We start from the raw sequence: 22,752 nt of genomic DNA, 5'->3' as shown, positions 1-22,752 counted from the left end.
TAACCAAAAAGAGCTTCTGGATATCAGGACAGCGATTACTCACCTCGCATTGGACGAAGATTTTTTCTTCAACGAGGCGGCCGCGAAGGATATCCTACAAACACCCGACAAGGCCCAAATCCCCGTCATTCGCGTGAGGAAGAGACGGAGATATCGCGGACGCAGATCCGGGTGCCTTGTAGGCGATCCGACGGCGAGCGAGTAAACTGCCTCTCCCATCAATCCTATTAGCCAACGTTCAAGCTTTTGAGAATAAAATGGACGATTTAAGATTACGGTTATCCTACCAACGAGACATTAAAAACTGTAATATCTTATGTTTCACGGAGTCGTGGCTGAACGACAACAATGATAACATTCAGCTAGCAGGCTATACGCTACATCGACAGGACAGAACGGCAGACTCCGGTAAGACAAGGGGTGGCGGTCTGTGTATATTTGTAAACAACAGCTGGTGCACAAAATCAAATACTAAGGAAGTCTCGAGGTTTTGCTCGCCTGAGGTAGAGTATCTTATGATAAGCTGTAGACCACACTATTTACCAAGAGAGTTTTCATCTATATTTTTCATAGCTGTCTATTTACCACCACAAACCAATGCTGGCATTAAGATTGCACTGAATGAGTTGTACAAGGCCATTAATCAACAGGAAAACGCTCATCCAGATGCAGCGTCCTAGTGGCCGGGGACTTTAATGCAGGGAAACTTAAATCCGTTCTACCTAATTTCTACCAGCATGTTAAATGTGCAACCAGAGGGAAAAAAACTCTAGACCACCTTTACTCCACACACAGAGACGCATACAAAGCTCTCCCTCGCCCTCCATTTGGCAAATCTGACCATAACTCTATCCTCCTGATTCCTGCTTATAAGCAAAAACTGAAGCAGGAAGCACCAGTGATTCGGTTAATAAAAAAGTGGTCAGATGACGCAGATGCTAAGCTACAGGACTGTTTTGCTAGCACAGACTGGAACATGTTCCGGGATTCTTCAGACAGCATTGAGGAGTACACCACATCAGTCACTGGCTTCATCAATAAGTGCATCGATGATGTCGTCCCCACAGTGACCGTACGTACATACCCCAACCAGAAGCCATGGATTACAGGAAACATCCGCACTGAGCTAAAGGGTAGAGCTGCCGCTTTCAAGGAACGGGACTCCTAACCCGGACGCTTATAAGAAATCCCGCTATGACCTCCGACCGAACCATCAAACAGGCAAAGAGTCAATATAGGTCTAAGATTGAATCATACTACACTGGCTCTGACGCTCGCCGGATGTGGCAGGGCTTGAAAACTATTACAGACTACAAAGGGAAGCACAGCCGCGAGCTGCCCAGTGACACAAGCCTACCAGACGAGCTAAACCACTTCTATGCTCGCTTCGAGGCAAGCAACACTGAAGCATGCATGAGAGCACCAGCTGTTCCGGATGACTATGTGATCACGCTCTCCGTAGCCGATGTGAGTAAGACTTTTAAGCAGGTCAACATTCACAAGGCCGCAGGGCCAGACGGACTACCAGGACGTGTACTCCGAGCATGTGCTGACCAACTGGCAAGTGTCTTCACTGACATTTTCAACATGTCCCTGACTGAGTCTGTAATACCAACATGTTTCAAGCAGACCACCATAGTCCCTGTGCCCAAGAACTCTAAGATAACCTGCCTAAATGACTACCGACCCGTAGCACTGACGTCTGTAGCCATGAAGTGCTTTGAAAGACTGGTCATGGCTCACATCAACAGCATAATCCCAGAAACCCTAGACCCACTCCAATTTGCATACCGCCCCAACAGATCCACAGATGATGCAATCTCTATCGCACTCCACACTGCCCTTTCCCACCTGGACAAGAGGAACACCTACGTGAGAATGCTATTCATTGACTACAGCTCAGCATTCAACACCATAGTGCCCTCTAAGCTCATCACTAAGCTAAGGATCCTGGGACTAAACACCTCCCTCTGCAACTGGATCCTGGACTTCCTGACGGGCCGCCCCAGGTGGTAAGGGTAGGTAACAACACATCTGCCACACTGACCCTCAACAGGGGGCCCCTCAGGGGTGCGTGCTCAGTCCCCTCCTGTACTCTCTGTTCACCCATGACTGCATGGCCAGGCACGACTCCAACACCATCATTAAGTTTGCCGACGACACAACAGTGGTAGGCCTGATCACCGACAACGATGAGACAGCCTATAGGGAGGAGGTCAGAGATCTGGCCGTGTGGTGCCAGGACAACAACCTCTCCCTCAACGTGACCAAGACAAAGGAGATGATTGTGGACTACAGGAAAAAAAAAGAGGACTGAGCACGCCCCCATTCTCATCGACGGGGCTGTAGTGGAACAGGTTGAGAGCTTCAAGTTCCTTGGTGTCCACATCACCAACGAACTATCATGGTCCAAACACACCAAGACAGTCGTGAAGAGGGCACGACAAAGCCTATTCCCCCTCAGGAGACTAAAAGATTTGGCATGGGTCCTCAGATCCTCAAAAAATTCTACAGCTGCACCATCGAGAGCATCCTGACTGGTTGCATCACCGCCTGGTATGGCAACTGCTTGGCCTCTGACCGCAAGGCACTACAGAGGGTAATGCGTACGGCCCAGTACATCACTGGGGCAAAGCTTCCTGCCATCCAGGACCTCTATACCAGGCGGTGTCAGAGGAAGGCCCTCAAAATTGTCAAAGACTCCAGCCACCCTAGTCATAGACTGTTCTCTCTGCTACCGCACGGCAAGCGGTACCGGAGTGCCAAGTCTAGGTCCAAAAGACTTCTCAACAGCTTCTACCCCCAAGCCATAAGACTCCTGAACAGCTAATCATGGCTACCCAGACTATTTGCACTGCCCCCCCACCCCATCCTTTTTACGCTGCTGCTACTCTGTTAAATATTTATGCATAGTCACTTTAACTCTACCCACATGTACATATTACCTCAACTACCTCAACAAGCCGGTGCCCCCGCACATTGACTCTGCAACGGTACCCCCCTGTATATATAGCCTCCCTACTGTCACTTTATTTTACTTCTGCTCTTTTTTTTCTCAACACTTTTTTTGTTGTTGCTTTATTCTTACTTTTTGATATTCATTTGATTTGATTTGATTTGATTTGTTCCATGTGTCTCTCCTCAGGCCGGTGGTGGCTGGTCCACTCCAGGAGAATGAGGTATGAGAGGCTCCTCCGCTCCCATTGGACATCGAGGTGGCACCGGCGTACTCAGTCTGTTCCATCTTGGCTTCGAGGCGTCGGATGGGGGGCCTGCAGTATCTCGTGGAGTGGGAGGGGTACGGTCCGGAGGAGCGGTGCTGGGTCCCTAGGAGGGACATCCTAGATCCCTCCCTCTTGACGGAGTTCCACCGGAGTCATCCGACTCGCCCTGCTCCGCATCCTCCTGGCCGTCCCAGAGGCCAGGGTCGGCGCACGGCTGGAGCCGCGCGTCAAGGGGGGTTACTGTCACGGAATCAGCCGAGGCTGCTCCTCCTCCTTGCTCGGGCAGGCTTCGGCGTTCGTCGTCCCCGGAGTACTAGCTGCCACCGATCTATGTTTCGGTGTTTGTCTTGATTGTTTTCACCTGTTTCCCATTATGTTACATTGTATTCCCTTTATAACCCCCTGTCTCTCATTGGTTATTGTGTGTGATTGTTTTCCGTGAGATCGGCAGTGTTCGGGTGTATGCGTATTTTGTTCCTTCCTGTTTGGAGGTTTTGTTTGTATTTTTGATTACTGTGCAAGTAAAGTTTGTCTGCCAGTAGCTCTGTGTCCTGCGCTTGACTTCGCTCACAGCATACACATCGCCCTGACACTTTATTAAGAAATTCTTCACACTTTTTTTGTCATGTTCTAATTCTGAACTATAAAGTTCAATATAAAAGGTACGAAATACTTAATTAATTTGAGTGGGATCAGATAAAACAACACCTGCTTTAGATGTAATGGTGTATATATCAGCAAACTGCTAATTTAATCTGTGTGTCATTGCTAGCAGGTGACTGGGTCCAGAGCTATGGAAATAAGACCTTTGCCTAGTCGTGTGTATTTGAATTTGTGGTAGATTTCGCTGTTATTTATTGTGGTAGATTTATCTGATTTATTGTGCTAGATTTCTCTAACTGATTTATTGTGCTAGATTTCTCTAACTGATTTATTTTGCTAGATTTCTCTCTAACTGATTTATTGTGCTAGATTTCTCTAACTGATTTGTGGTTGATTTCTCTAACTGATTTATTGTGCTAGATTTCTCTAACTGATTTATTGTGCTAGATTTCTCTAACTGATTTATTGTGCTAGATTTCTCTAACTGATTTATTGTGGAAGATGCAACAGCTACAAAGTATAAACTAATAGCATAGCCATAACAGCTTGTGCATGTTCCCCAAATAATGTAATTATTTTGACTTTAATTCTCACTTTTAATCAATTTATCACAAAGTCATCAGTGATCACCTCATGATAATGTCACTCTAATCATGATGTGCAATCAAGTCATTTTCTGCACTCACAAGCGCATGTTAGAAACTATAGGATAATTGTTCAGTAATTACTATCAACAGGTCTGAAGGCAGATTGACTCTTCCTTCCGCGTTGTTCCATGTGATCCCAGTAGGTGTTCCAGAGAGGGAGGGGAAACTAATCGCGATTTATCTACAACACGAGTTGGTAGGGCATGACTACTGTCATTATCCCTGTTCCTCCGGCAATACTACATGTTATCATCCTGCATACCAAGCAGTGTAGCCCGGTCCTGTCGTTGCTGATTGACTGCCTGCTGAGACAAATAAAGACAACGAGAGGCTCCAGAGCGGGACCCGCTGCGCGGAGAGTGAACAAAGAAGAGACGAACAGGTAGCAGCGACTAAAGAAGGAAACGGCATCGCACCTTATTTGATCTCTTATTCAGGTCAGTCGTTTTTAAATTTCTTAACCTACGGAGAGGAGGGGGATCAATTACGCTGCCTGTCAACACATTGGCAAGGGTAGGCCTACTTTCATTTAAAACATTACAGTGGATGCCTATTGGTGGGGAAATGAATAAAAGTGTATAGGACATGCACATGATGAACCTACCCGCTGGGGTACAGGTCAGTTTTTAAAAGTGTATAGGACATGCACATGATGAACCTACCCGCTGGGGTACAGGTCAGTTTTTATTCAATTCACCAAATTAATTCTGAAAAACGTTTTCCAAATTTGCAGCATGTGCGGATAATTTCAGGGGCTCACACATTGGCAGATTTGCAATTATAAAAAATGTTTTGACATTGTAATAATTTATCATAATAACCCTTCATCATCAGGAATAGCTATGAAACTTGTTACATTTGAGTTTAAATTATAGACTGGTAGTATTGCACTGAATTAGCGGGTAAATCTCAGTCCTGCGCGGCAGCAGCGCTGGGTAGGAACTAGTGGTGCGCTGGTTAGCTGTTCTTCACCTACACCCGCCCGCAATTGCTAATAACCCATCAGCAATTACCCAACTACATGTGATAAAGTGACAATCCCAGGCCAACACCCGACCCTAACCCTAACCCGCTTATATAGAACATGCATCTAGGCTACATGGGGCGCAGGATTTTTTTTGTTGCCCGATTTGCATATGTTTCTGTTTATAATCTCCGACGTTTTGGTAGGCTATTTGTTAGTCAACTTGTCTATAATTAGATATATGCAGCTTCTCTTCTGTCATTATATGTTGCCCTAGTAGACTAAATAAACCCTTGCTCACCAGAATAATGTCATAAATCGATAGAATGAATGTTTTAATATAGTTGAGGTCAGTAAAGCTCTCTCATCTTTGCTTCTTTCAGGGAGCAAATCCGTTTAGAGACCTGAGAGAATGCAATAACTGACAAAAAAAAGTGATGTGCAACATTTCCAAATTACATCAGTTTGACCAGTTGTAAGTAAAGGAATGCTGTGAAAATGACCCAACATGTTTCTGATAAGATTTCAGTCTTGCATATTTTATGTGGTTTACATACTATCAGCTTGTATGATGCTGATAGAGAAGCACCTTTACAGAAGGTATCTGTAGAGGTGCATTCGCATTATCTCAAGATGCTGAAAGAAATCAATCATATTTCTCCCCTCATGTTCCCGGGTCAACATTTAGCCTACATTTGGTGTATCATTTTACTGGAAGAAGTGCTTAATTCTGCAGGAGTTATTATTAAGGCTACGTGAGAGGCTATAGACCTACAGTCAGTGTCCAGATTTCAGTTTCCATTTAACCATCTGAACAGTTCCCTTGATGTGCCATCGGCTTATTTGAAGTCCCGTCTTGTGACGGTCTAATTTGTATAGCGCCTCACATCATCACACATAACATAGCAGCACTGCTATCATCCTCTTTTACCATAAAATCTTTCCAAACATAACTTTTCTGTCCCTCCCTTCTCTTTATTTTCAACTATCCATCACACAACTTTTCTCTTAATGAATTCAACTCCAACATTGTCCTTTTTGCCTTCAAATGAATTCATCTCTGATATTGTCCTTTTTGCCTCTGTGGATCAACTTGAACTTTTTCTGCCCCTTCCATTGAGCATTTGGCTATTTGGTGTGCGTATACAGTTAGGCCCTAACGTTTAGGCTTAAGCACTAATGAAACAGCCTAAAATAATAAAAGAAAAACCTCAATGTAGCCCATAGATATAAATTGCACAATAATGATGCATTTATGGATTTTTTAAAGGTAAGCCTATTGGTTTTATCTTTATTCAACCCGTCCGCCACACACCCGCCCGATATCCACACAATATTTAATGACCCTAAACCTGAAATGTGTATCTTGATCGAAATAGGGTGTATAATGTCATAGCATCATCTGAGGCCTACAGTGGTAGTCGTGACAGGTCAGCATGATATGTCCTCATGTAATGACTTAAAATAAACCACTTATTTAAGGACATGACTGAATAACTTATGATAAAACATTTGTAAAGCTATTTTTGGAAAATGGTTGTGACATGAACAGTATTTTGAAGAAGCGAGAACTAGTCTGTGTTTACTGAAAGTGATACTTCAGGTTCAGTTTCACAACATTTCCCTCACAAAGACAGAGAACACAGTTTTCACCAGTGGTGTGAAGTATTTTAGAAAAAATACTTTAAAGTACTACTTAAGTAGTTTCTTAGGTTATCTGTACTTTACTTTACTATTTCTCTTTTTGACAACTTCTACTCCACTACATTACTGAAGAAAATAATTTACTTTTTACTACATACATCTTCCCTGACACCCAAAAGTACTCGTTACATTTTGAATGCTTAACAAGACAGGAAAATGGTCCAACTCACATACTTGAGTATATTTAAAACCAAATACTTTTAATCAAGTAGTATTTTACTGGATGACTTTCACTTTTACTTGAGTCATTTTCTATTAAGGTATCGTTACTTTTACTCAAGTATGACAATTTAGTACTTTTTGCACCACTGGTTTTCACTAGACTACAGTATAAGGAGAGGGTAGTGGGCCTACACCGTTTATTCCTCATTATAGTCTCATGTTTAGCATTTCTCCCTCCATGGGCTACATTAGAACCTTCTATAAGGTCAATCTAGCAGGAACTATCAAGGCTGTATCTACAGTAGGACTCTTTATAACCTGATATAACAGTGATGTAATGGGTGGATATTAGAGCAAAAGGACTGAATTAAAAAGAGGGAGACTTTACTTCAGAGTTTCATATTGGGTTATATAATTCCTAAAGAGCTGTGTGTGTGTGTGTATGTTGGACTTTGCTCTGTTGTCATAAATGGAAGGAGTGTCTACAGAGACAAAGCTGAGTTTACATTGGGCCTTTATATTTGGCCTAACCTGGCCTCAAATACATCTACATAGTACTACCTATACAATACCTCAAATACATCTACATAGTACTACCTATACAATACAGCAAATACATCTACATAGTACTACCTATACAATACAGCAAATACATCTACATAGTACTACCTATACAATACAGCAAATACATCTACATACAGTGCATTCAGAAAGTATTCAGACCCCTTGACTTTTTCCACATTTTGTTACGCTACAGCCATATTCTAAAATTGATGAAATTATTTTTTCCCCTCATCAATCTACACACAATACTCCATAATGATTAAGCAAATGTTTTAGAAATTTTTTCTAATTTATATTGAAAAAAACAACGAAATATTAAATTTACATAAGTATTCAGACCCTTTGTCAGCGATTACAGCCTCAAGTCTTCTTGGGTATGACGCTACAAGCTTGGCACACCTGTATTTGGGGAGTTTCTCCCATTCTTCTCTGCAGATCCTCTCAAGCTCTGTCAGGTTGGATGGGGAGCGTTGCTGCACAGCTATTTTCAGGTCTCTCCAGAGATGTTTGATCGGGTTCAAGTCCGGGCTCTGGCTGGGCCACTCAAGGATATTCAGAGACTTGTCCTGAAGCCACTCCTGAGTTGTCTTGGCTGTGTGCTTAGGGTCGTTGTCCTGTTGGAAGGTGAACCTTCGCCCCAGTGAGGTCCTGAGCACTCTGGAGCAGGTTTTCATCAAAGATCTCTCTGTACTTTGCTCCGTTCATCTTTCCCTCGATCCAGACTAGTCTCCCAGTCCCTGCCGCTGAAAAACATCCCCACAGCCTGATGCTGCCACCACCATGCTTCACCGTAGGGATGGATTTTAATATATTTGCAAACATTTCTAATCAACTGTTTTCACTTTGTCATTATGGGGTATTGTGTGTAGATTGATGAGGGGGAAAACAACTATTTAATCAATTTTAGAATAAGGCTGTAACGTAACAAAATGTGGAAAAAGTAAAGGGGTCTGAAAACTTTCAGAATGCACTGTAGTACTATCTATACAATACATCAAATACACCTACATAGTACTACCTAGAAAATACATCAAATACATCTACAGAGTACTACCTCCGCATAACCCCTAACCCTAACCCATCTACAGAGTACTACCTCCGCATAGCAATAAAGCATATTCTTTATCAGAGACTGCTGTGTTCTGATTGTGCAAACAATTGTGATTTACATGAACTCATTCCCCACACTGAGAGAGTGTTTCTAATGCTGTGGTCAGACTAACCAACACAGGGATGTTCCGGTCATTTCCATTGATTTCCACTGTTGTCCAGTGATGCTTTATTCTTTTTTGTATTGATTTCCAGTGATTTCTAGTGTTTTTCCAGTGATTTCGTAGTGCTTTTCCAGTGATTTCTAGTGTTTTTTCAGTGCTATTCTGATTTCCAATGCGTTAGAGCAGAACTCATTGGTAGTGAATAAACAAGAAGATTCCTAACATATTGTTACCTTAACCAGCTGAAAGGAAAATAATACTATAATAATATTCAGCCTCGATAAAAAGACAGTCCTGTTTTATTGCAACAGCAGTACCTCCCCTCTGTCTCTATAACTAGGACAGAATTACACTTTTGTTCTGGTGTTATACTTTGTTATAATTCCATGTTATAGAGAAGCTTCTCATTAACACAGAACACTTTATTTCATGAGGATAGGACTTACCATTGTTGAGATCTTATTTTCAAGTGGTCGGAAAAGGTCGTGGACTGGTCAATGTTAATTCCTAGTCAATTGCACCAAATCACCTGTCTGGGTTAGGGTTAGGGTTAGGGTTATAAAGGAGTTATAAAGTTTTGTCCAATAAAGGAAGGGTGGTCATATTGTTATGACATTTTCAGGGTTGATGTAGAACACAGAGATGATTACAATAAAATGTAATTAATGAAATTAAATTGCGCTATTATACAAATGTGGTACTTAATATGCAAATGATACAGTACGGAAAACATCATTCCAGTAACTTAAGACCAATACTGTAAGGTAGGGTGGTCATATTATTAAGACCAATACTGTAAGGTAGGGTGGTCATATTATTAAGACCATTATTAGAGTTAGCAGCAGCTAGTGGGGTTAGGGTTAGTAGCAGCTAGAGGGGTTATGGTTATCAGTAGCTAGAGGGGTTAGGGTTAGCAGCAGCTTGTGGGGTTAGGGTTAGGGTTAGGGTTAGCAGCAGCTAGAGGGGTTAGGGTTAGCTGTAGCTAGAGGGGTTAGGGTTAGTAGCAGCTAGAGGGGTTAGGGTTAGTAGCAGCTAGAGGGGTTAGGGTTAGTAGCAGCTAGAGGGGTTATGGTTATCAGTAGCTAGAGGGGTTAGGGTTAGCAGCAGCTAGAGGGGTTAGGGTTAGTAGCAGCTAGAGGGGTTATGGTTAGCAGCAGCTAGAGGGGTTAGGGTTAGCAGCAGCTAGCGGGGTTAGGGTTAGCAGCAGCTAGCGGGGTTAGGGCTAGCAGCAGCTAGAGGGGTTAGGGTTAGCAGCAGCTAGTGGGGTTAGGGTTAGGGTTAGGGTTAGCAGCAGCTAGAGGGGTTAGGGTTAGCTGTAGCTAGAGGGGTTAGGGTTAGTAGCAGCTAGAGGGGTTAGGGTTAGCAGCAGCTAGAGGGGTTAGCAGCAGCTAGAGGGGTTAGGGTTAGCAGCAGCTAGAGGGGTTAGGGTTAGCAGCAGCTAGTGGGGTTAGGGTTAGCAGCAGCTAGATAGGTTAGCAGCAGCTAGAGGGGTTAGGGTTAGCAGCAGCTAGAGGGGTTAGGGTTAGTAGCAGCTAGAGGGGTTAGCAGCAGCTAGTGGGGTTAGGGTTAGCAGCAGCTAGTGGGGTTAGGGTTAGTAGCAGCTAGAGGGGTTAGGGTTAGTAGCAGCTAGAGGGGTTAGGGTTAGCAGCAAGTGGGGTTAGGGTTAGCAGCAGCTAGTGGGGTTAGGGTTAGCAGCAGCTAGAGGGGTTAGGGTTAGCTGTAGCTAGAGGGGTTAGGGTTAGTAGCAGCTAGAGGGGTTAGGGTTAGCAGCAGCTAGAGGGGTTAGGGTTAGCAGCAGCTAGAGGGGTTAGGGTTAGCAGCAGCTAGAGGGGTTAGCAGAAGCTAGAGGGGTTAGGGTTAGCAGCAGCTATTGGGGTTAGGGTTAGCAGCAGCTAGAGGGGTTAGGGTTAGCTGTAGCTAGAGGGGTTAGGGTTAGCAGCAGCTAGAGGGGTTAGGGTTAGTAGCAGCTAGAGGGGTTATGGTTAGCAGCAGCTAGAGGGGTTAGGGTTAGCAGCAGCTAGCGGGGTTAGGGTTAGCAGCAGCTAGCGGGGTTAGGGCTAGCAGCAGCTAGAGGGGTTAGGGTTAGCAGCAGCTAGTGGGGTTAGGGTTAGGGTTAGGGTTAGCAGCAGCTAGAGGGGTTAGGGTTAGCTGTAGCTAGAGGGGTTAGGGTTAGCTAGCAGCTAGAGGGTTAGGGTTAGCAGCAGCTAGAGGTAGCAGCAGCTAGAGGGGTTAGGGTTAGCAGCAGCTAGAGGGGTTAGGGTTAGCAGCAGCTAGTGGGGTTAGGGTTAGCAGCAGCTAGATAGGTTAGCAGCAGCTAGAGGGGTTAGGGTTAGCAGCAGCTAGAGGGGTTAGGGTTAGTAGCAGCTAGAGGGGTTAGCAGCAGCTAGTGGGGTTAGGGTTAGCAGCAGCTAGTGGGGTTAGGGTTAGCAGCAGCTAGAGGGGTTAGGGTTAGTAGCAGCTAGAGGGGTTAGGGTTAGCAGCAGCTAGAGGGGTTAGCAGCAGCTAGTGGGGTTAGGGTTAGCAGCAGCTAGTGGGGTTAGGGTTAGCAGCAGCTAGAGGGGTTAGGGTTAGCTGTAGCTAGAGGGGTTAGGGTTAGTAGCAGCTAGAGGGGTTAGGGTTAGCAGCAGCTAGAGGGATTAGCAGCAGCTAGAGGGGTTAGGGTTAGCAGCAGCTAGAGGGGTTAGGGTTAGTAGCAGCTAGAGGGGTTAGGGTTAGCAGCAGCTAGAGGGGTTAGCAGCAGCTAGAGGGGTTAGGGTTAGCAGCAGCTATTGGGGTTAGGGGTTAGCAGCAGCTAGAGGGGTTAGGGTTAGCTGTAGCTAGAGGGTTAGGGTTAGTAGCAGCTAGAGGGTTAGGGTTAGCAGCAGCTAGAGGGTAGTAGCAGCAGCTAGAGGGGTTAGGGTTAGCAGCAGCTAGAGGGGGTTAGGGTTAGTAGCAGCCAGAGGGAGCTAGGGTTAGCAGCAGCCAGAGGGGTTAGGGTTAGCAGCAGCTAGAGGGGTTAGGGTTAGCAGCAGCTAGAGGCTTAGGCTAGCAGCAGCTAGAGGGGAGTTAGGGCTAGCAGCAGCCAGAGGGTTAGGGCTAGCAGCAGCTAGAGGGGTTAGGGCTAGCAGCAGCTAGAGGGGTTAGGGCTAGCAGCAGCTAGAGGGGTTAGGGCTAGCAGCAGCTAGAGGGGTTAGGGCTAGCAGCAGCTAGAGGGGTTAGGGCTAGCAGCAGCTAGAGGGGTTAGGGCTAGCAGCAGCTAGAGGGGTTAGGGCTAGCAGCAGCTAGAGGGGTTAGGGCTAGCAGCAGCTAGAGGGTTAGAGTTAGCAGCAGCCTAGAGGGGTTAGCAGCAGCCAGCTAGCAGCCAGAGGGGTCTTAGGGTTAGCAGCAGCTAGAGGGGTTAGGGTTAGCAGCAGCTAGATAGGTTAGGGTTAGGGTTATGGTTATCAGCAGCTATAGGGGTTAGGTTTAACAGCAGCTAGAGGGTTTAGGGTTAGCTGTAGCTAGCAATGTTAGGGTTAGCAGCAGCTAGATAGGTTAGGGTTAGCAGCAGCTAGGGGGGTTAGGGTTAGCAGCACCTAAATGGGTTAGGGTTAGCAGCAGCTAGAGGGGTTAGGGTAAACAGCAGCAGGTAGCGGGGTTAGAGTTAGCAGCAGATAACGGGGTTAGAGTTAGCAGCAGCTAGGGGGGTTAGGGTTAGCAGCAGCTAGAGGGGTTAGGGTTAGCAGCAGCTAGAGGGTTTAGGGTTAGCTGTAGCTAGCAATGTTAGGGTTAGCAGCAGCTAGATAGGTTAGGGTTAGCAGCAACTAAATGGGTTAGGGTTAGCAGCAGCTAGAGGGGTTAGGGTTAGCAGCAGCAGGTAGCGGGGTTAGAGTTAGCAGCAGATAACGGGGTTAGAGTTAGCAGCAGCTAGGGGGGTTAGGGTTAGCAGCAACTAATTGGGTTAGCAGCAGCTAGAGGGGTTAGGGTTAACAGCAGCAGGTAGCGGGGTTAGAGTTAGCAGCAGATAGCGGGGTTAGAGTTAGCAGCAGCTAGGGGGCTTAGCAGCAGCTAGCAGTGTTAGAGTTAGCATCAGCAGCAGCAGGAAGTGGGCTTAGCAGCAGCTAACGGGGTGAAGATTATAATATATTCAATTATATTTGTTTATATTAGGTATTATGTTAGGTTATATTAGGGTTAGTCCTGCAGAGGGTTGGGGTTAGAGTTATGGTTAAAATGAAGGGTTAGGGTTAAGGTAATGGTTAGACCTGAGGAGGCTGTGGCCTTTACCCCAGGCCTGGAGAGGACTATAGGACTAAAATAAAACCTTTAGGGGACAGAAACCCAAACAGACTCTCAGGTCAAAACTTCACCTCTCTAGTGAGAATGGTGGAGGGATGTTACTATAACACAATGTACATGTTTTATCCGTTTAGCACACTTCCGTCTTTTCCTGTGTGTGTGTTTTCCTTTCTGCCTCGAGGAACATCCCCCTGCCTCCCCAGTAGGACAGCTAGAGCAGAGGAGACCTTGACATCGTGTGTGTGTGTGTAGCTCCTTCCTTCTCCTTGGAGGAAGCTCTGCTTAAAGCCCATGGGAGCAATCAACCATTAACTCACTCCTATTCAAATAAATTGGGGAAAAGTTCACGTCCTAAAAAATTGTGCAAACTCTTATTCCCAGGGAGCTGCTGGAGGTGGGGGCAGGAGAGTGGGGAGCGGGCTGCTGGGGGGGCAGGAGACTGGGGATGGGGCCGCTGGGGGGGCAGGAGACTGGGGAGCGGGCCGCTGGAGGGGCAGGAGAGTGGGGAGGGGCCGCTGGGGGGGCAGGAGAGTGAGGAGCGGGCTGCTGGGGGGGCAGGAGACTGGGGAGCGGGCCGCTGGGGGGGCAGGAGAGCGGGGAGCGGACCGCTGGGGGGAGCAGGAGAGTCGGGAGGGGGCCACTGGGGGGCAGGAGAGCGGGGGAGTGGGCCGCTGGGGGGGCAGGAGAGCGAGGAGCGGACTGCTGGGGGGCAGGAGACTGGGGAGCGGACCGCTGGGGGGGCAGGAGACTGGGGAGCGGGCCGCTGGGGGGGCAGGAGAGTCGGGAGGGTGCCGCTGGGGGGGCAGGAGAGCGGGGAGCGGGCTGCTGGGGGGGCAGGAGACTGGGGAGCGGGCCGCTGGGGGGGCAGGAGACTGGGGAGCGGGCCGCTGGGGGGGCAGGAGAGCGGGGAGCGGGCCGCTGGGGGGGCAGGAGACTGGGGAGCGGGCCGCTGGGGGGGCAGGAGAGCGGGGAGCGGGCCGCTGGGGGGGCAGGAGAGCGGGAGCGGGCCCCTGGGGGGGCAGGGGAGCGGGGAGCGGGCCCCTGGCCAGGAGCGTGTTGTTGTAACGGGTCTAGTATGTTCTTAATGTTTCTCCCTAGAGGGTCTTAATAGGAGAATGAGTCCCTACAGCAAAATCATCCTCCCATAGACAAGACTCAACTCAGGTCTCTACAGCAACATCAAATACACTGGATAGCCTGAACACAGAAAACACAACATGTATGACCAAATCTAACAGCGAGATTATCTTGTTTATATAAACACTATATTGAGCATGTCATATATTCTATATTGAACATGTCATACATTCTATATTGAACATGTCATACATTCTATATTGAACATGTCATACATTCTATATTGAACATGTCATACATTCTATATTGAACATGTCATACATTCTATATTGAGCATGTCTTACGTTGTTAAAGCTGTGTTGGGGTATGTTAAACACTGTTCTAAAGCTGTGTTGGGGTATGTTAAACACTGTTCTAAAGCTGTGTTGGGGTATATTAAACACTGTCCTAAAGCTGGGTTGGGGTATATTAAACACTGTTCTAAAGCTGTGTTGGGGTATGTTAAACACTGTTCTAAAGCTGTGTTGGGGTATATTAAACACTGTTCTAAAGCTGTGTTGGGGTATATTAAACACTGTCCTAAAGCTGGGTTGGGGTATATTAAACACTGTTCTAAAGCTGTGTTGGGGTATGTTAAACACTGTTCTAAAGCTGTGTTGGGGTATGTTAAACACTGTTCTAAAGCTGTGCTGGGGTATATTAAACACTGTTCTAAAGCTGTGTTGGGGTATATTAAACACTGTTCTAACGCTGTGTTGGGGTATATTAAACACTGTCCTAAAGCTGTGTTGGGGTATATTAAACACTGTTCTAAAGCTGTGTTGGGGTATATTAAACACTGTTCTAAAGCTGTGTTGGGGTATATTAAACACTGTTCTAAAGCTGTGTTGGGGTATATTAAACACTGTTCTAAAGCTGTGTTGGGGTATATTAAACACTGTCCTAAAGCTGGGTTGGGGTATATTAAACACTGTTCTAAAGCTGTGTTGGGGTATATTAAACACTCTTTACTTCTACACATGATAACGTTGCTGTGTGTGTGTGTGTGTGTGTGTGTGTGTGTGTGTCTTTGTACACGTGTGCATGCCCTAAAGTACTCTCATGCCTGCATGTATTTTGAAAGCGTCTTGAGAAAACGTGTTATTGGTTTGGCCCCTGACCCTGACCCCTGACCCCTGACCCTGACGCTCACCTGTAGGATGGAGAGGCCCTAATCAGTACCATTATAATATGACAGGTCCAGTACCATTATAATATGACAGGCCCAGTACCATTATAATATGACAGGCCCATGACCATTATAATATGACAGGTCCAGTACCATTATAATATGACAGGCCCAGTACCATTATAATATGGCAGGCCCAGTACCATTATAATGTGACAGGCCCAGTACCATTATAATGTGACAGGCCCAGTACCATTATAATGTGACAGGCCCAGTACCATTATAATATGACAGGCCCAGTACCATTATAATATGACAGGCCCAGTACCATTATAATATGACAGGCCCAGTACCATTATAATGTGACAGGCCCAGTACCATTATAATGTGACAGGCCCAGTACCATTATAATGTGACAGGCCCAGTACCATTATAGTATGACAGGCCCAGTACCATTATAATGACGTATGACAGGCCCAGTACCATTATAATGTGACAGGCCCAGTACCATTATAATGTGACAGGCCCAGTACCATTATAATGTGACAGGCCCAGTGTGATTATAGAACAATCATCAGTACCATTATAATATGACAGGTCCAGTACCATTATAATATGACAGGCCCAGTACCATTATAATATGACAGGCCCAGTACCATTATAATATGACAGGTCCAGTACCATTATAATATGACAGGCCCAGTACCATTATAATGTGACAGGCCCAGTACCATTATAATATGACAGGCCCAGTACCATTATAATATGACAGGCCCAGTACCATTATAATATGACAGGTCCAGTACCATTATAATATGACAGGTCCAGTACCATTATAATATGACAGGCCCAGTACCATTTATAATATGACAGGTCCAGTGTGATTATAGAACAATAATCAGTACCATTATAATATGACAGGTCCAGTGTGATTATAGAACAATCATCAGTACCATTATAATATGATGCTACCACACCCACAACAGAAGCCCAATCATGGCCTCGGTTTCGCAGGTGGAGGAATTCTGTGAGAGGTTGCTGTTATGCCTGAATTCCACCCAAAACCAAGGAGGAAGTATGCTGCAGTGCTGAGTGTGGTTGTATGAAACCAGTACATAAATACATAAATAAACAGATTTACCATACATAAATCAGTACATCAAGCAAAGTTGTTAACCATGCCAGTCCGCTCTTAATTTCTATTCAGTTCGACTCACCATAATTTCAGCGCAGTGATAATATTGGCTCTATTTTAGTCACTCTTTTTGTTGAAGAAATGTACACTGGTTCAGCGTCTGAACTGTGTGTTAGTTAATAGACAGACAGTGAGAGACGCAGATAGACAGAGAGAGACAGAGAGAAAGACAGAGAGACGCAGAGAGAAAGACCGAGACAGAGACAGAGAGACGCAGAGAGAAAGACTGAGACAGAGAGAGACAGAGACGCAGAGAGAAAGACTGAGACAGAGAGATGCAGAGAGAAAGACAGAGACAGAGAGACGCAGAGAGAAAGACAGAGACAGAGAGACGCAGAGAGAAAGACAGAGACAGAGAGACGCAGAGAGAAAGACAGAGACAGAGAGACGAGAGAGAAAGACAGAGACAGAGAGAGCGAGAGAGAAAGACAGAGACAGAGAGACGAGAGAGAAAGACAGAGACAGAGAGACGCAGAGAGAAAGACAGAGACAGAGAGACGCAGAGAGAAAGACAGAGACAGAGAGACGCAGAGAGAAAGACAGAGACAGAGAGACGCAGAGAGAAAGACAGAGAGACGCAGAGAGAAAGACAGAGACAGAGAGAGACAGAGAGACGCAGAGAGAAAGACAGAGAGACGCAGAGAGAAGACAGAGAGACGAGAGAGAAAGACAGAGACGCAGAGAGAAAGACAGAGAGACGACAGAGAGAGAAAGACAGAGAGACGAGAGAGAAAGACAGAGAGACGCAGAGAGAAAGACAGAGAGACGATAGAGAGAAAGACAGAGAACGCAGAGAAAGACAGAGAGACGCAGAGAGAAGACAGAGAGACGCAGAGAGAAAGACAAGACAGAGAGACGCAGAGAGAAAGACAGAGAGACGAGAGAGAACAGACAGAGAGACGAGAGAGAAAGACAGAGAGACGCAGAGAGAAAGACAGAGAGAGACGCAGAGAAAGACAGAGACAGAGAGGACAGAGAGACGCAGAGAGAAAGACAGAGAGACGCAGAGAGAAAGACAGAGAGACGCAGAGAGAAAGACAGAGAGACGCAGAGAGAAAGACAGAGACAGAGACGCAGAGAGAAAGACAGAGACAGAGAGACGCAGAGAGAAAGACAGAGACAGAGAGACGCAGAGAGAAAGACAGAGACAGAGAGACGCAGAGAGAAAGACAGAGACAGAGAGACGCAGAGAGAAAGACAGAGACAGAGAGACGCAGAGAGAAAGACAGAGACAGAGAGACGCAGAGAGAAAGACAGAGACAGAGAGACGCAGAGAGAAAGACAGAGACAGAGAGACGCAGAGAGAAAGACAGAGACAGAGAGAGAGAAAGACAGAGACAGAGAGAGAGAAAGACAGAGACAGACAGAGAGAAAGACAGAGACAGACAGAGAGAAAGACAGAGACAGAGAGAAAAAAGCAGAGACGACAGAGAGAAAGACAGAGACAGAGACAGAGAAAGACAGAGACAGGACGAGAGAGAAAGACAGAGACAGAGAGACGCAGAGAGAAAGACAGAGACAGAGAGACGCAGAGAGAAAGACAGAGACAGAGAACGAGAGAGAAAGACAGAGACAGAGAGACGAGAGAGAAAGACAGAGACAGAGAGAGACGCAGAGAGAAAGACAGAGACAGAGAGACGCAGAGAGAAAGACAGAGACAGAGAGACGCAGAGAGAAAGACAGAGACAGAGAGACGCAGAGAGAAAGACAGAGACAGAGAGACGCAGAGAGAAAGACAGAGACAGAGAGACGCAGAGAGAAAGACAGAGACAGAGAGACGCAGAGAGAAAGACAGAGACAGAGAGACGCAGAGAGAAAGACAGAGACAGAGAGAGAGAAAGACAGAGACAGAGAGAGAGAAAGACAGAGACAGAGAGACGCAGAGAGAAAGACAGAGAACAGAGAGACGCAGAGAGAAAGACAGAGACAGAGAGACGCAGAGAGAAAGACAGAGACAGAGAGACGCAGAGAGAAAGACAGAGACAGAGAGAGGCAGAGAGAGAAGACAGAGACAGAGAGAGAGAAAGACAGAGACAGAGAGAGAGAGAGAAAGACAGAGACAGAGAGACGCAGAGAGAAAGACAGAGACAGAGAGACGCAGAGAGAAAGACAGAGACAGAGAGACGCAGAGAGAAAGACAGAGACAGAGAGACGCAGAGAGAAAGACAGAGACAGAGAGAGAAAGACAGAGACGCAGAGAGAAAGACAGAGAGACGCAGAGAGAAAGACAGAGACAGAGAGACGCAGAGAGAAAGACAGAGAGACGCAGAGAGAAAGACAGAGAGACGCAGAGAGAAAGACAGAGAGACGCAGAGAGAAAGACAGAGAGACGCAGAGAGAAAGACAGAGACAAGACACAGAGAGAAAGACAGAGACAGAGACGAGAGAGAGAAAGACAGAGACAGAGAGAGACAGAGAGACGAGAGAGAAAGACAGAGACAGAGACGCAGAGAGAAAGACAGAGACAGAGAGACGAGAGAGAAAGACAGAGACAGAGAGACGCAGAGAGAAAGACAGAGACAGAGAGACGAGAGAGAAAGACAGAGACAGAGAGCAGAGAGAAAGACAGAGACAGAGAGACGAGAGAGAAAGACAGAGACAGAGAGACGCAGAGAGAAAGACAGAGACAGAGAGACGCAGAGAAAAGACAGAGACAGAGAGACGAGAGAGAAAGACAGAGACAGAGAGACGCAGAGAGAAAGACAGAGACAGAGAGACGCAGAGAGAAAGACAGAGACAGACAGAGAGAAAGACAGAGACAGACAGAGAGAAAGACAGAGACAGACAGAGAGAAAGACAGAGACAGACAGAGAGAAAGACAGAGACAGACAGAGAGAAAGACAGAGACAGACAGAGAGAAAGACAGAGACAGACAGAGAGACGCAGAGAGAAAGACAGAGACAGAGACAGAGAGACGCAGAGAGAAAGACAGAGACAGAGAGACGCAGAGAGAAAGACAGAGACAGAGAGACGCAGAGAGAAAGACAGAGACAGAGAGACGAGAGAGAAAGACAGAGACAGAGAGACGCAGAGAGAAAGACAGACAGAGAGACGCAGAGAGAAAGACAGAGACAGAGAGACGCAGAGAGAAAGACAGAGACAGAGAGACGAGAGAGAAAGACAGAGACAGAGAGACGAGAGAGAAAGACAGAGACAGAGAGACGAGAGAGAAAGACAGAGACAGAGAGACGCAGAGAGAAAGACAGAGACAGAGAGACGCAGAGAGAAAGAAGAGACAGAGAGACGCAGAGAGAAAGACAGAGACAGAGAGACGCAGAGAGAAAGACAGAGACAGAGAGACGTAGAGAGAAAGACAGAGACAGAGAGACGAGAGAGAAAGACAGAGACAGAGAGACGCAGAGAGAAAGACAGAGACAGAGAGACGCAGAGTGAAAGACTGAGACAGAGAGACACAGAGAGAAAGACTGAGACAGAGAGAGACAGAGAGACGCAGAGAGAAAGACCGAGACAGAGAGACGCAGAGAGAAAGACAGAGACAGAGAGACACAGAGAGAAAGACAGAGACAGAGACAGAGAGACGCAGAGAGAAAGACTGAGACAGAGAGACGCAGAGTGAAAGACTGAGACAGAGAGACGCAGAGTGAAAGACTGAGACAGAGAGAGACAGAGAGAAAGACAGAGACAGAGAGACGAGAGAGAAAAGACCGAGACAGAGACAGAGAGACGAGAGAAAGACGAGACAGAGACAGAGAGACGAGAGAGAAAGACCGAGACAGAGACAGAGAGACGCAGAGAGAAAGACAGAGACAGAGACAGAGAGACGCAGAGAGAAAGACAGAGACAGAGACAGAGAGACGCAGAGAGAAAGACAGAGACAGAGAGACGCAGAGAGAAAGACTGAGAGAGACAGTGACAGAGAGAAAGACTGAGACAGAGAGACGCAGAGAGAAAGACAGAGACAGAGAGACGCAGAGAGAAAGACTGAGACAGAGAGACGCGGAGAGAAAGACTGAGACAGAGAGAGACAGAGAGACGCAGAGAGAAAGACTGAGACAGAGAGAGACAGAGAGACGCAGAGAGAAAGACTGAGACAGAGAGAGAGAGAAAGACAGAGACCGAGAGACGCAGAGAGAAAGACAGAGAGAGACAGAGAGACGCAGAGAGAAAGACAGAGACAGAGACAGAGAGACGCAGAGAGAAAGACAGACAGAGAGAGACAGAGAGACGCAGAGAGAAAGACAGACAGAGAGACACAGAGAGAGACAGAGACAGAGAGAGAGAGAGAGAGAGAGAGACAGAGACACACAGAGAGAGACAGAGAGACGCAGAGAGAAAGACAGAGACTGAGACAGAGAGACGCAGAGAGAAAGACTGAGACAGAGAGACGCAAAGAGAAAGACCGAGACAGAGAGAGACAGAGAGACGCAGAGAGAAAGACAGAGACAGAGAGAGAGAGAGAAAGACAGAGACAGAGAGACGCAAAGAGAAAGACCGAGACAGAGAGAGACAGAGAGACGCAGAGAGAAAGACAGACAGAGACAGAGAGACGCAGAGAGACAGAGAGAGAGAGAGAAAGACAGAGACAGAGAGACGCAGAGAGAAAGACTGAGACAGAGAGAGACAGAGAGAAAGACAGAGACAGAGAGAGACAGAGACAGAGAGACGCAGAGAGAAAGACTGAGACAGAGAGAGACGCAGAGAAAAAGACTGAGACAGAGAGAGAGAGTGACAGAGAGACAGACCAAGACAGAGAGAGACAGAGAGACGCAGAGAGAAAGACCGAGACAGAGAGAGACAGAGTGACAGGGAGACAGAGGCCGTGGTCATATAGTTCTGATCATGGAATTCCAAACATGTCATGCATCTACACCTACATTTAAATGTGTCTACCATGTCCACAGTGTGTCCGGATTCCCTTTTCCCGCGCTATATTCAAATGCCAATAGTATGCATTCTACAAACTGTGAAATAAGCAAAATATGATAACACAACAACTGATGGCTATCCAACAACTACCCCATCCAACTACCTCATCCCCATATTGTTATTTATTTTGCTAATTTGCACCCCAGTATCTCTATTTGCACATCATCTTTTGCACATCTATCATTCCAGTGTTAATACGAAATTGTAACTATTTTGCACTATGGCCTATTTATTGCCTTACCTCCATAATTTACTACATTTGCACACACTGTATATATATTTTCTGTGGTATGTTTTACTTTATGTTTGTTTACCCCATATGTAACTCTGTGTTGTTGTTTTTATCGCACTGCTTTGCTTTATCTTGGCCAGGTCACAGTTGTAAATGAGAACTTGTTCTCAACTGGCTTACCTGGTTAAATAAAAGTTAAATAAATAAAATAAAATGGCAGTAGCTAACTACCATAGCTAACTAGCCAGCTAACCTCTGTAGCTAGCAAGCAACGCTAAAGGGATTGCAAACGGGTTAACATAACTCTAGCCAAACCATTTTTTTTTATTTTTTTATATTAGCTAGCTGGCTAGCATTTGAGACCAGCAAACACGTTCCTCACATGCTAGGAACGTATTTCTTCCAATGTTATAATGAAAAGTTGCCTCTCGCTCCCAAAACACTTGTGGGAGGAGTGCTGATGACGTCGCCAAGTGTATGCATTTTTGGTAGCCTGATTGCGTCCAGACTGAGGAGAAATCCGCACACAATGCATCCCTGACCACCTCCTGAAGTGGTGAGGCAGATCTGAACACAATGCATCCCTGACCACCTCCTGAAGTGGTGAGGCAGATCTGAACACAATGCATCCCTGACCACCTCCTGAAGTGGTCAGCCAGATCTGAACACAATGCATCCCTGACCACCTCCTGAAGTGGTCAGCCAGATCTGAACACAATGCATCCCTGACCACCTCCTGAAGTGGTCAGCCAGATCTGAACACAATGCATCCCTGACCACCTCCTGACGTGGTCAGCCAGATCTGAACACAATGCATCCCTGACCACCTCCTGAAGTGGTCAGCCAGATCTGAA

The 22,752-nt window shown here is 46.3% G+C and overlaps 1 protein-coding gene across 1 annotated transcript in view; it reads left to right on the top strand.

The window, feature by feature from the left end:
• Positions 1-4,625: 4,625 nt before the first annotated feature.
• The window catches only part of LOC121560752 (peroxisome proliferator-activated receptor gamma-like), a 205,102-nt gene continuing 186,975 nt past the window's right edge, over positions 4,626-22,752 (top strand). Inside the window, exon 1 of the mRNA XM_045216668.1 lies at positions 4,626-4,911. The gene's annotated coding sequence lies outside the window, so the exon portion shown is untranslated. The remainder of the gene's footprint in view (positions 4,912-22,752) is intronic.

Source organism: Coregonus clupeaformis, unplaced genomic scaffold (genome assembly GCF_020615455.1).
Source record: "Coregonus clupeaformis isolate EN_2021a unplaced genomic scaffold, ASM2061545v1 scaf0769, whole genome shotgun sequence".
Taxonomy (NCBI): Eukaryota; Metazoa; Chordata; class Actinopteri; order Salmoniformes; family Salmonidae; genus Coregonus; species Coregonus clupeaformis.
Note: the sequence above shows the minus strand (reverse complement) of the source record. Positions and strands in the feature narration are given on the sequence as shown.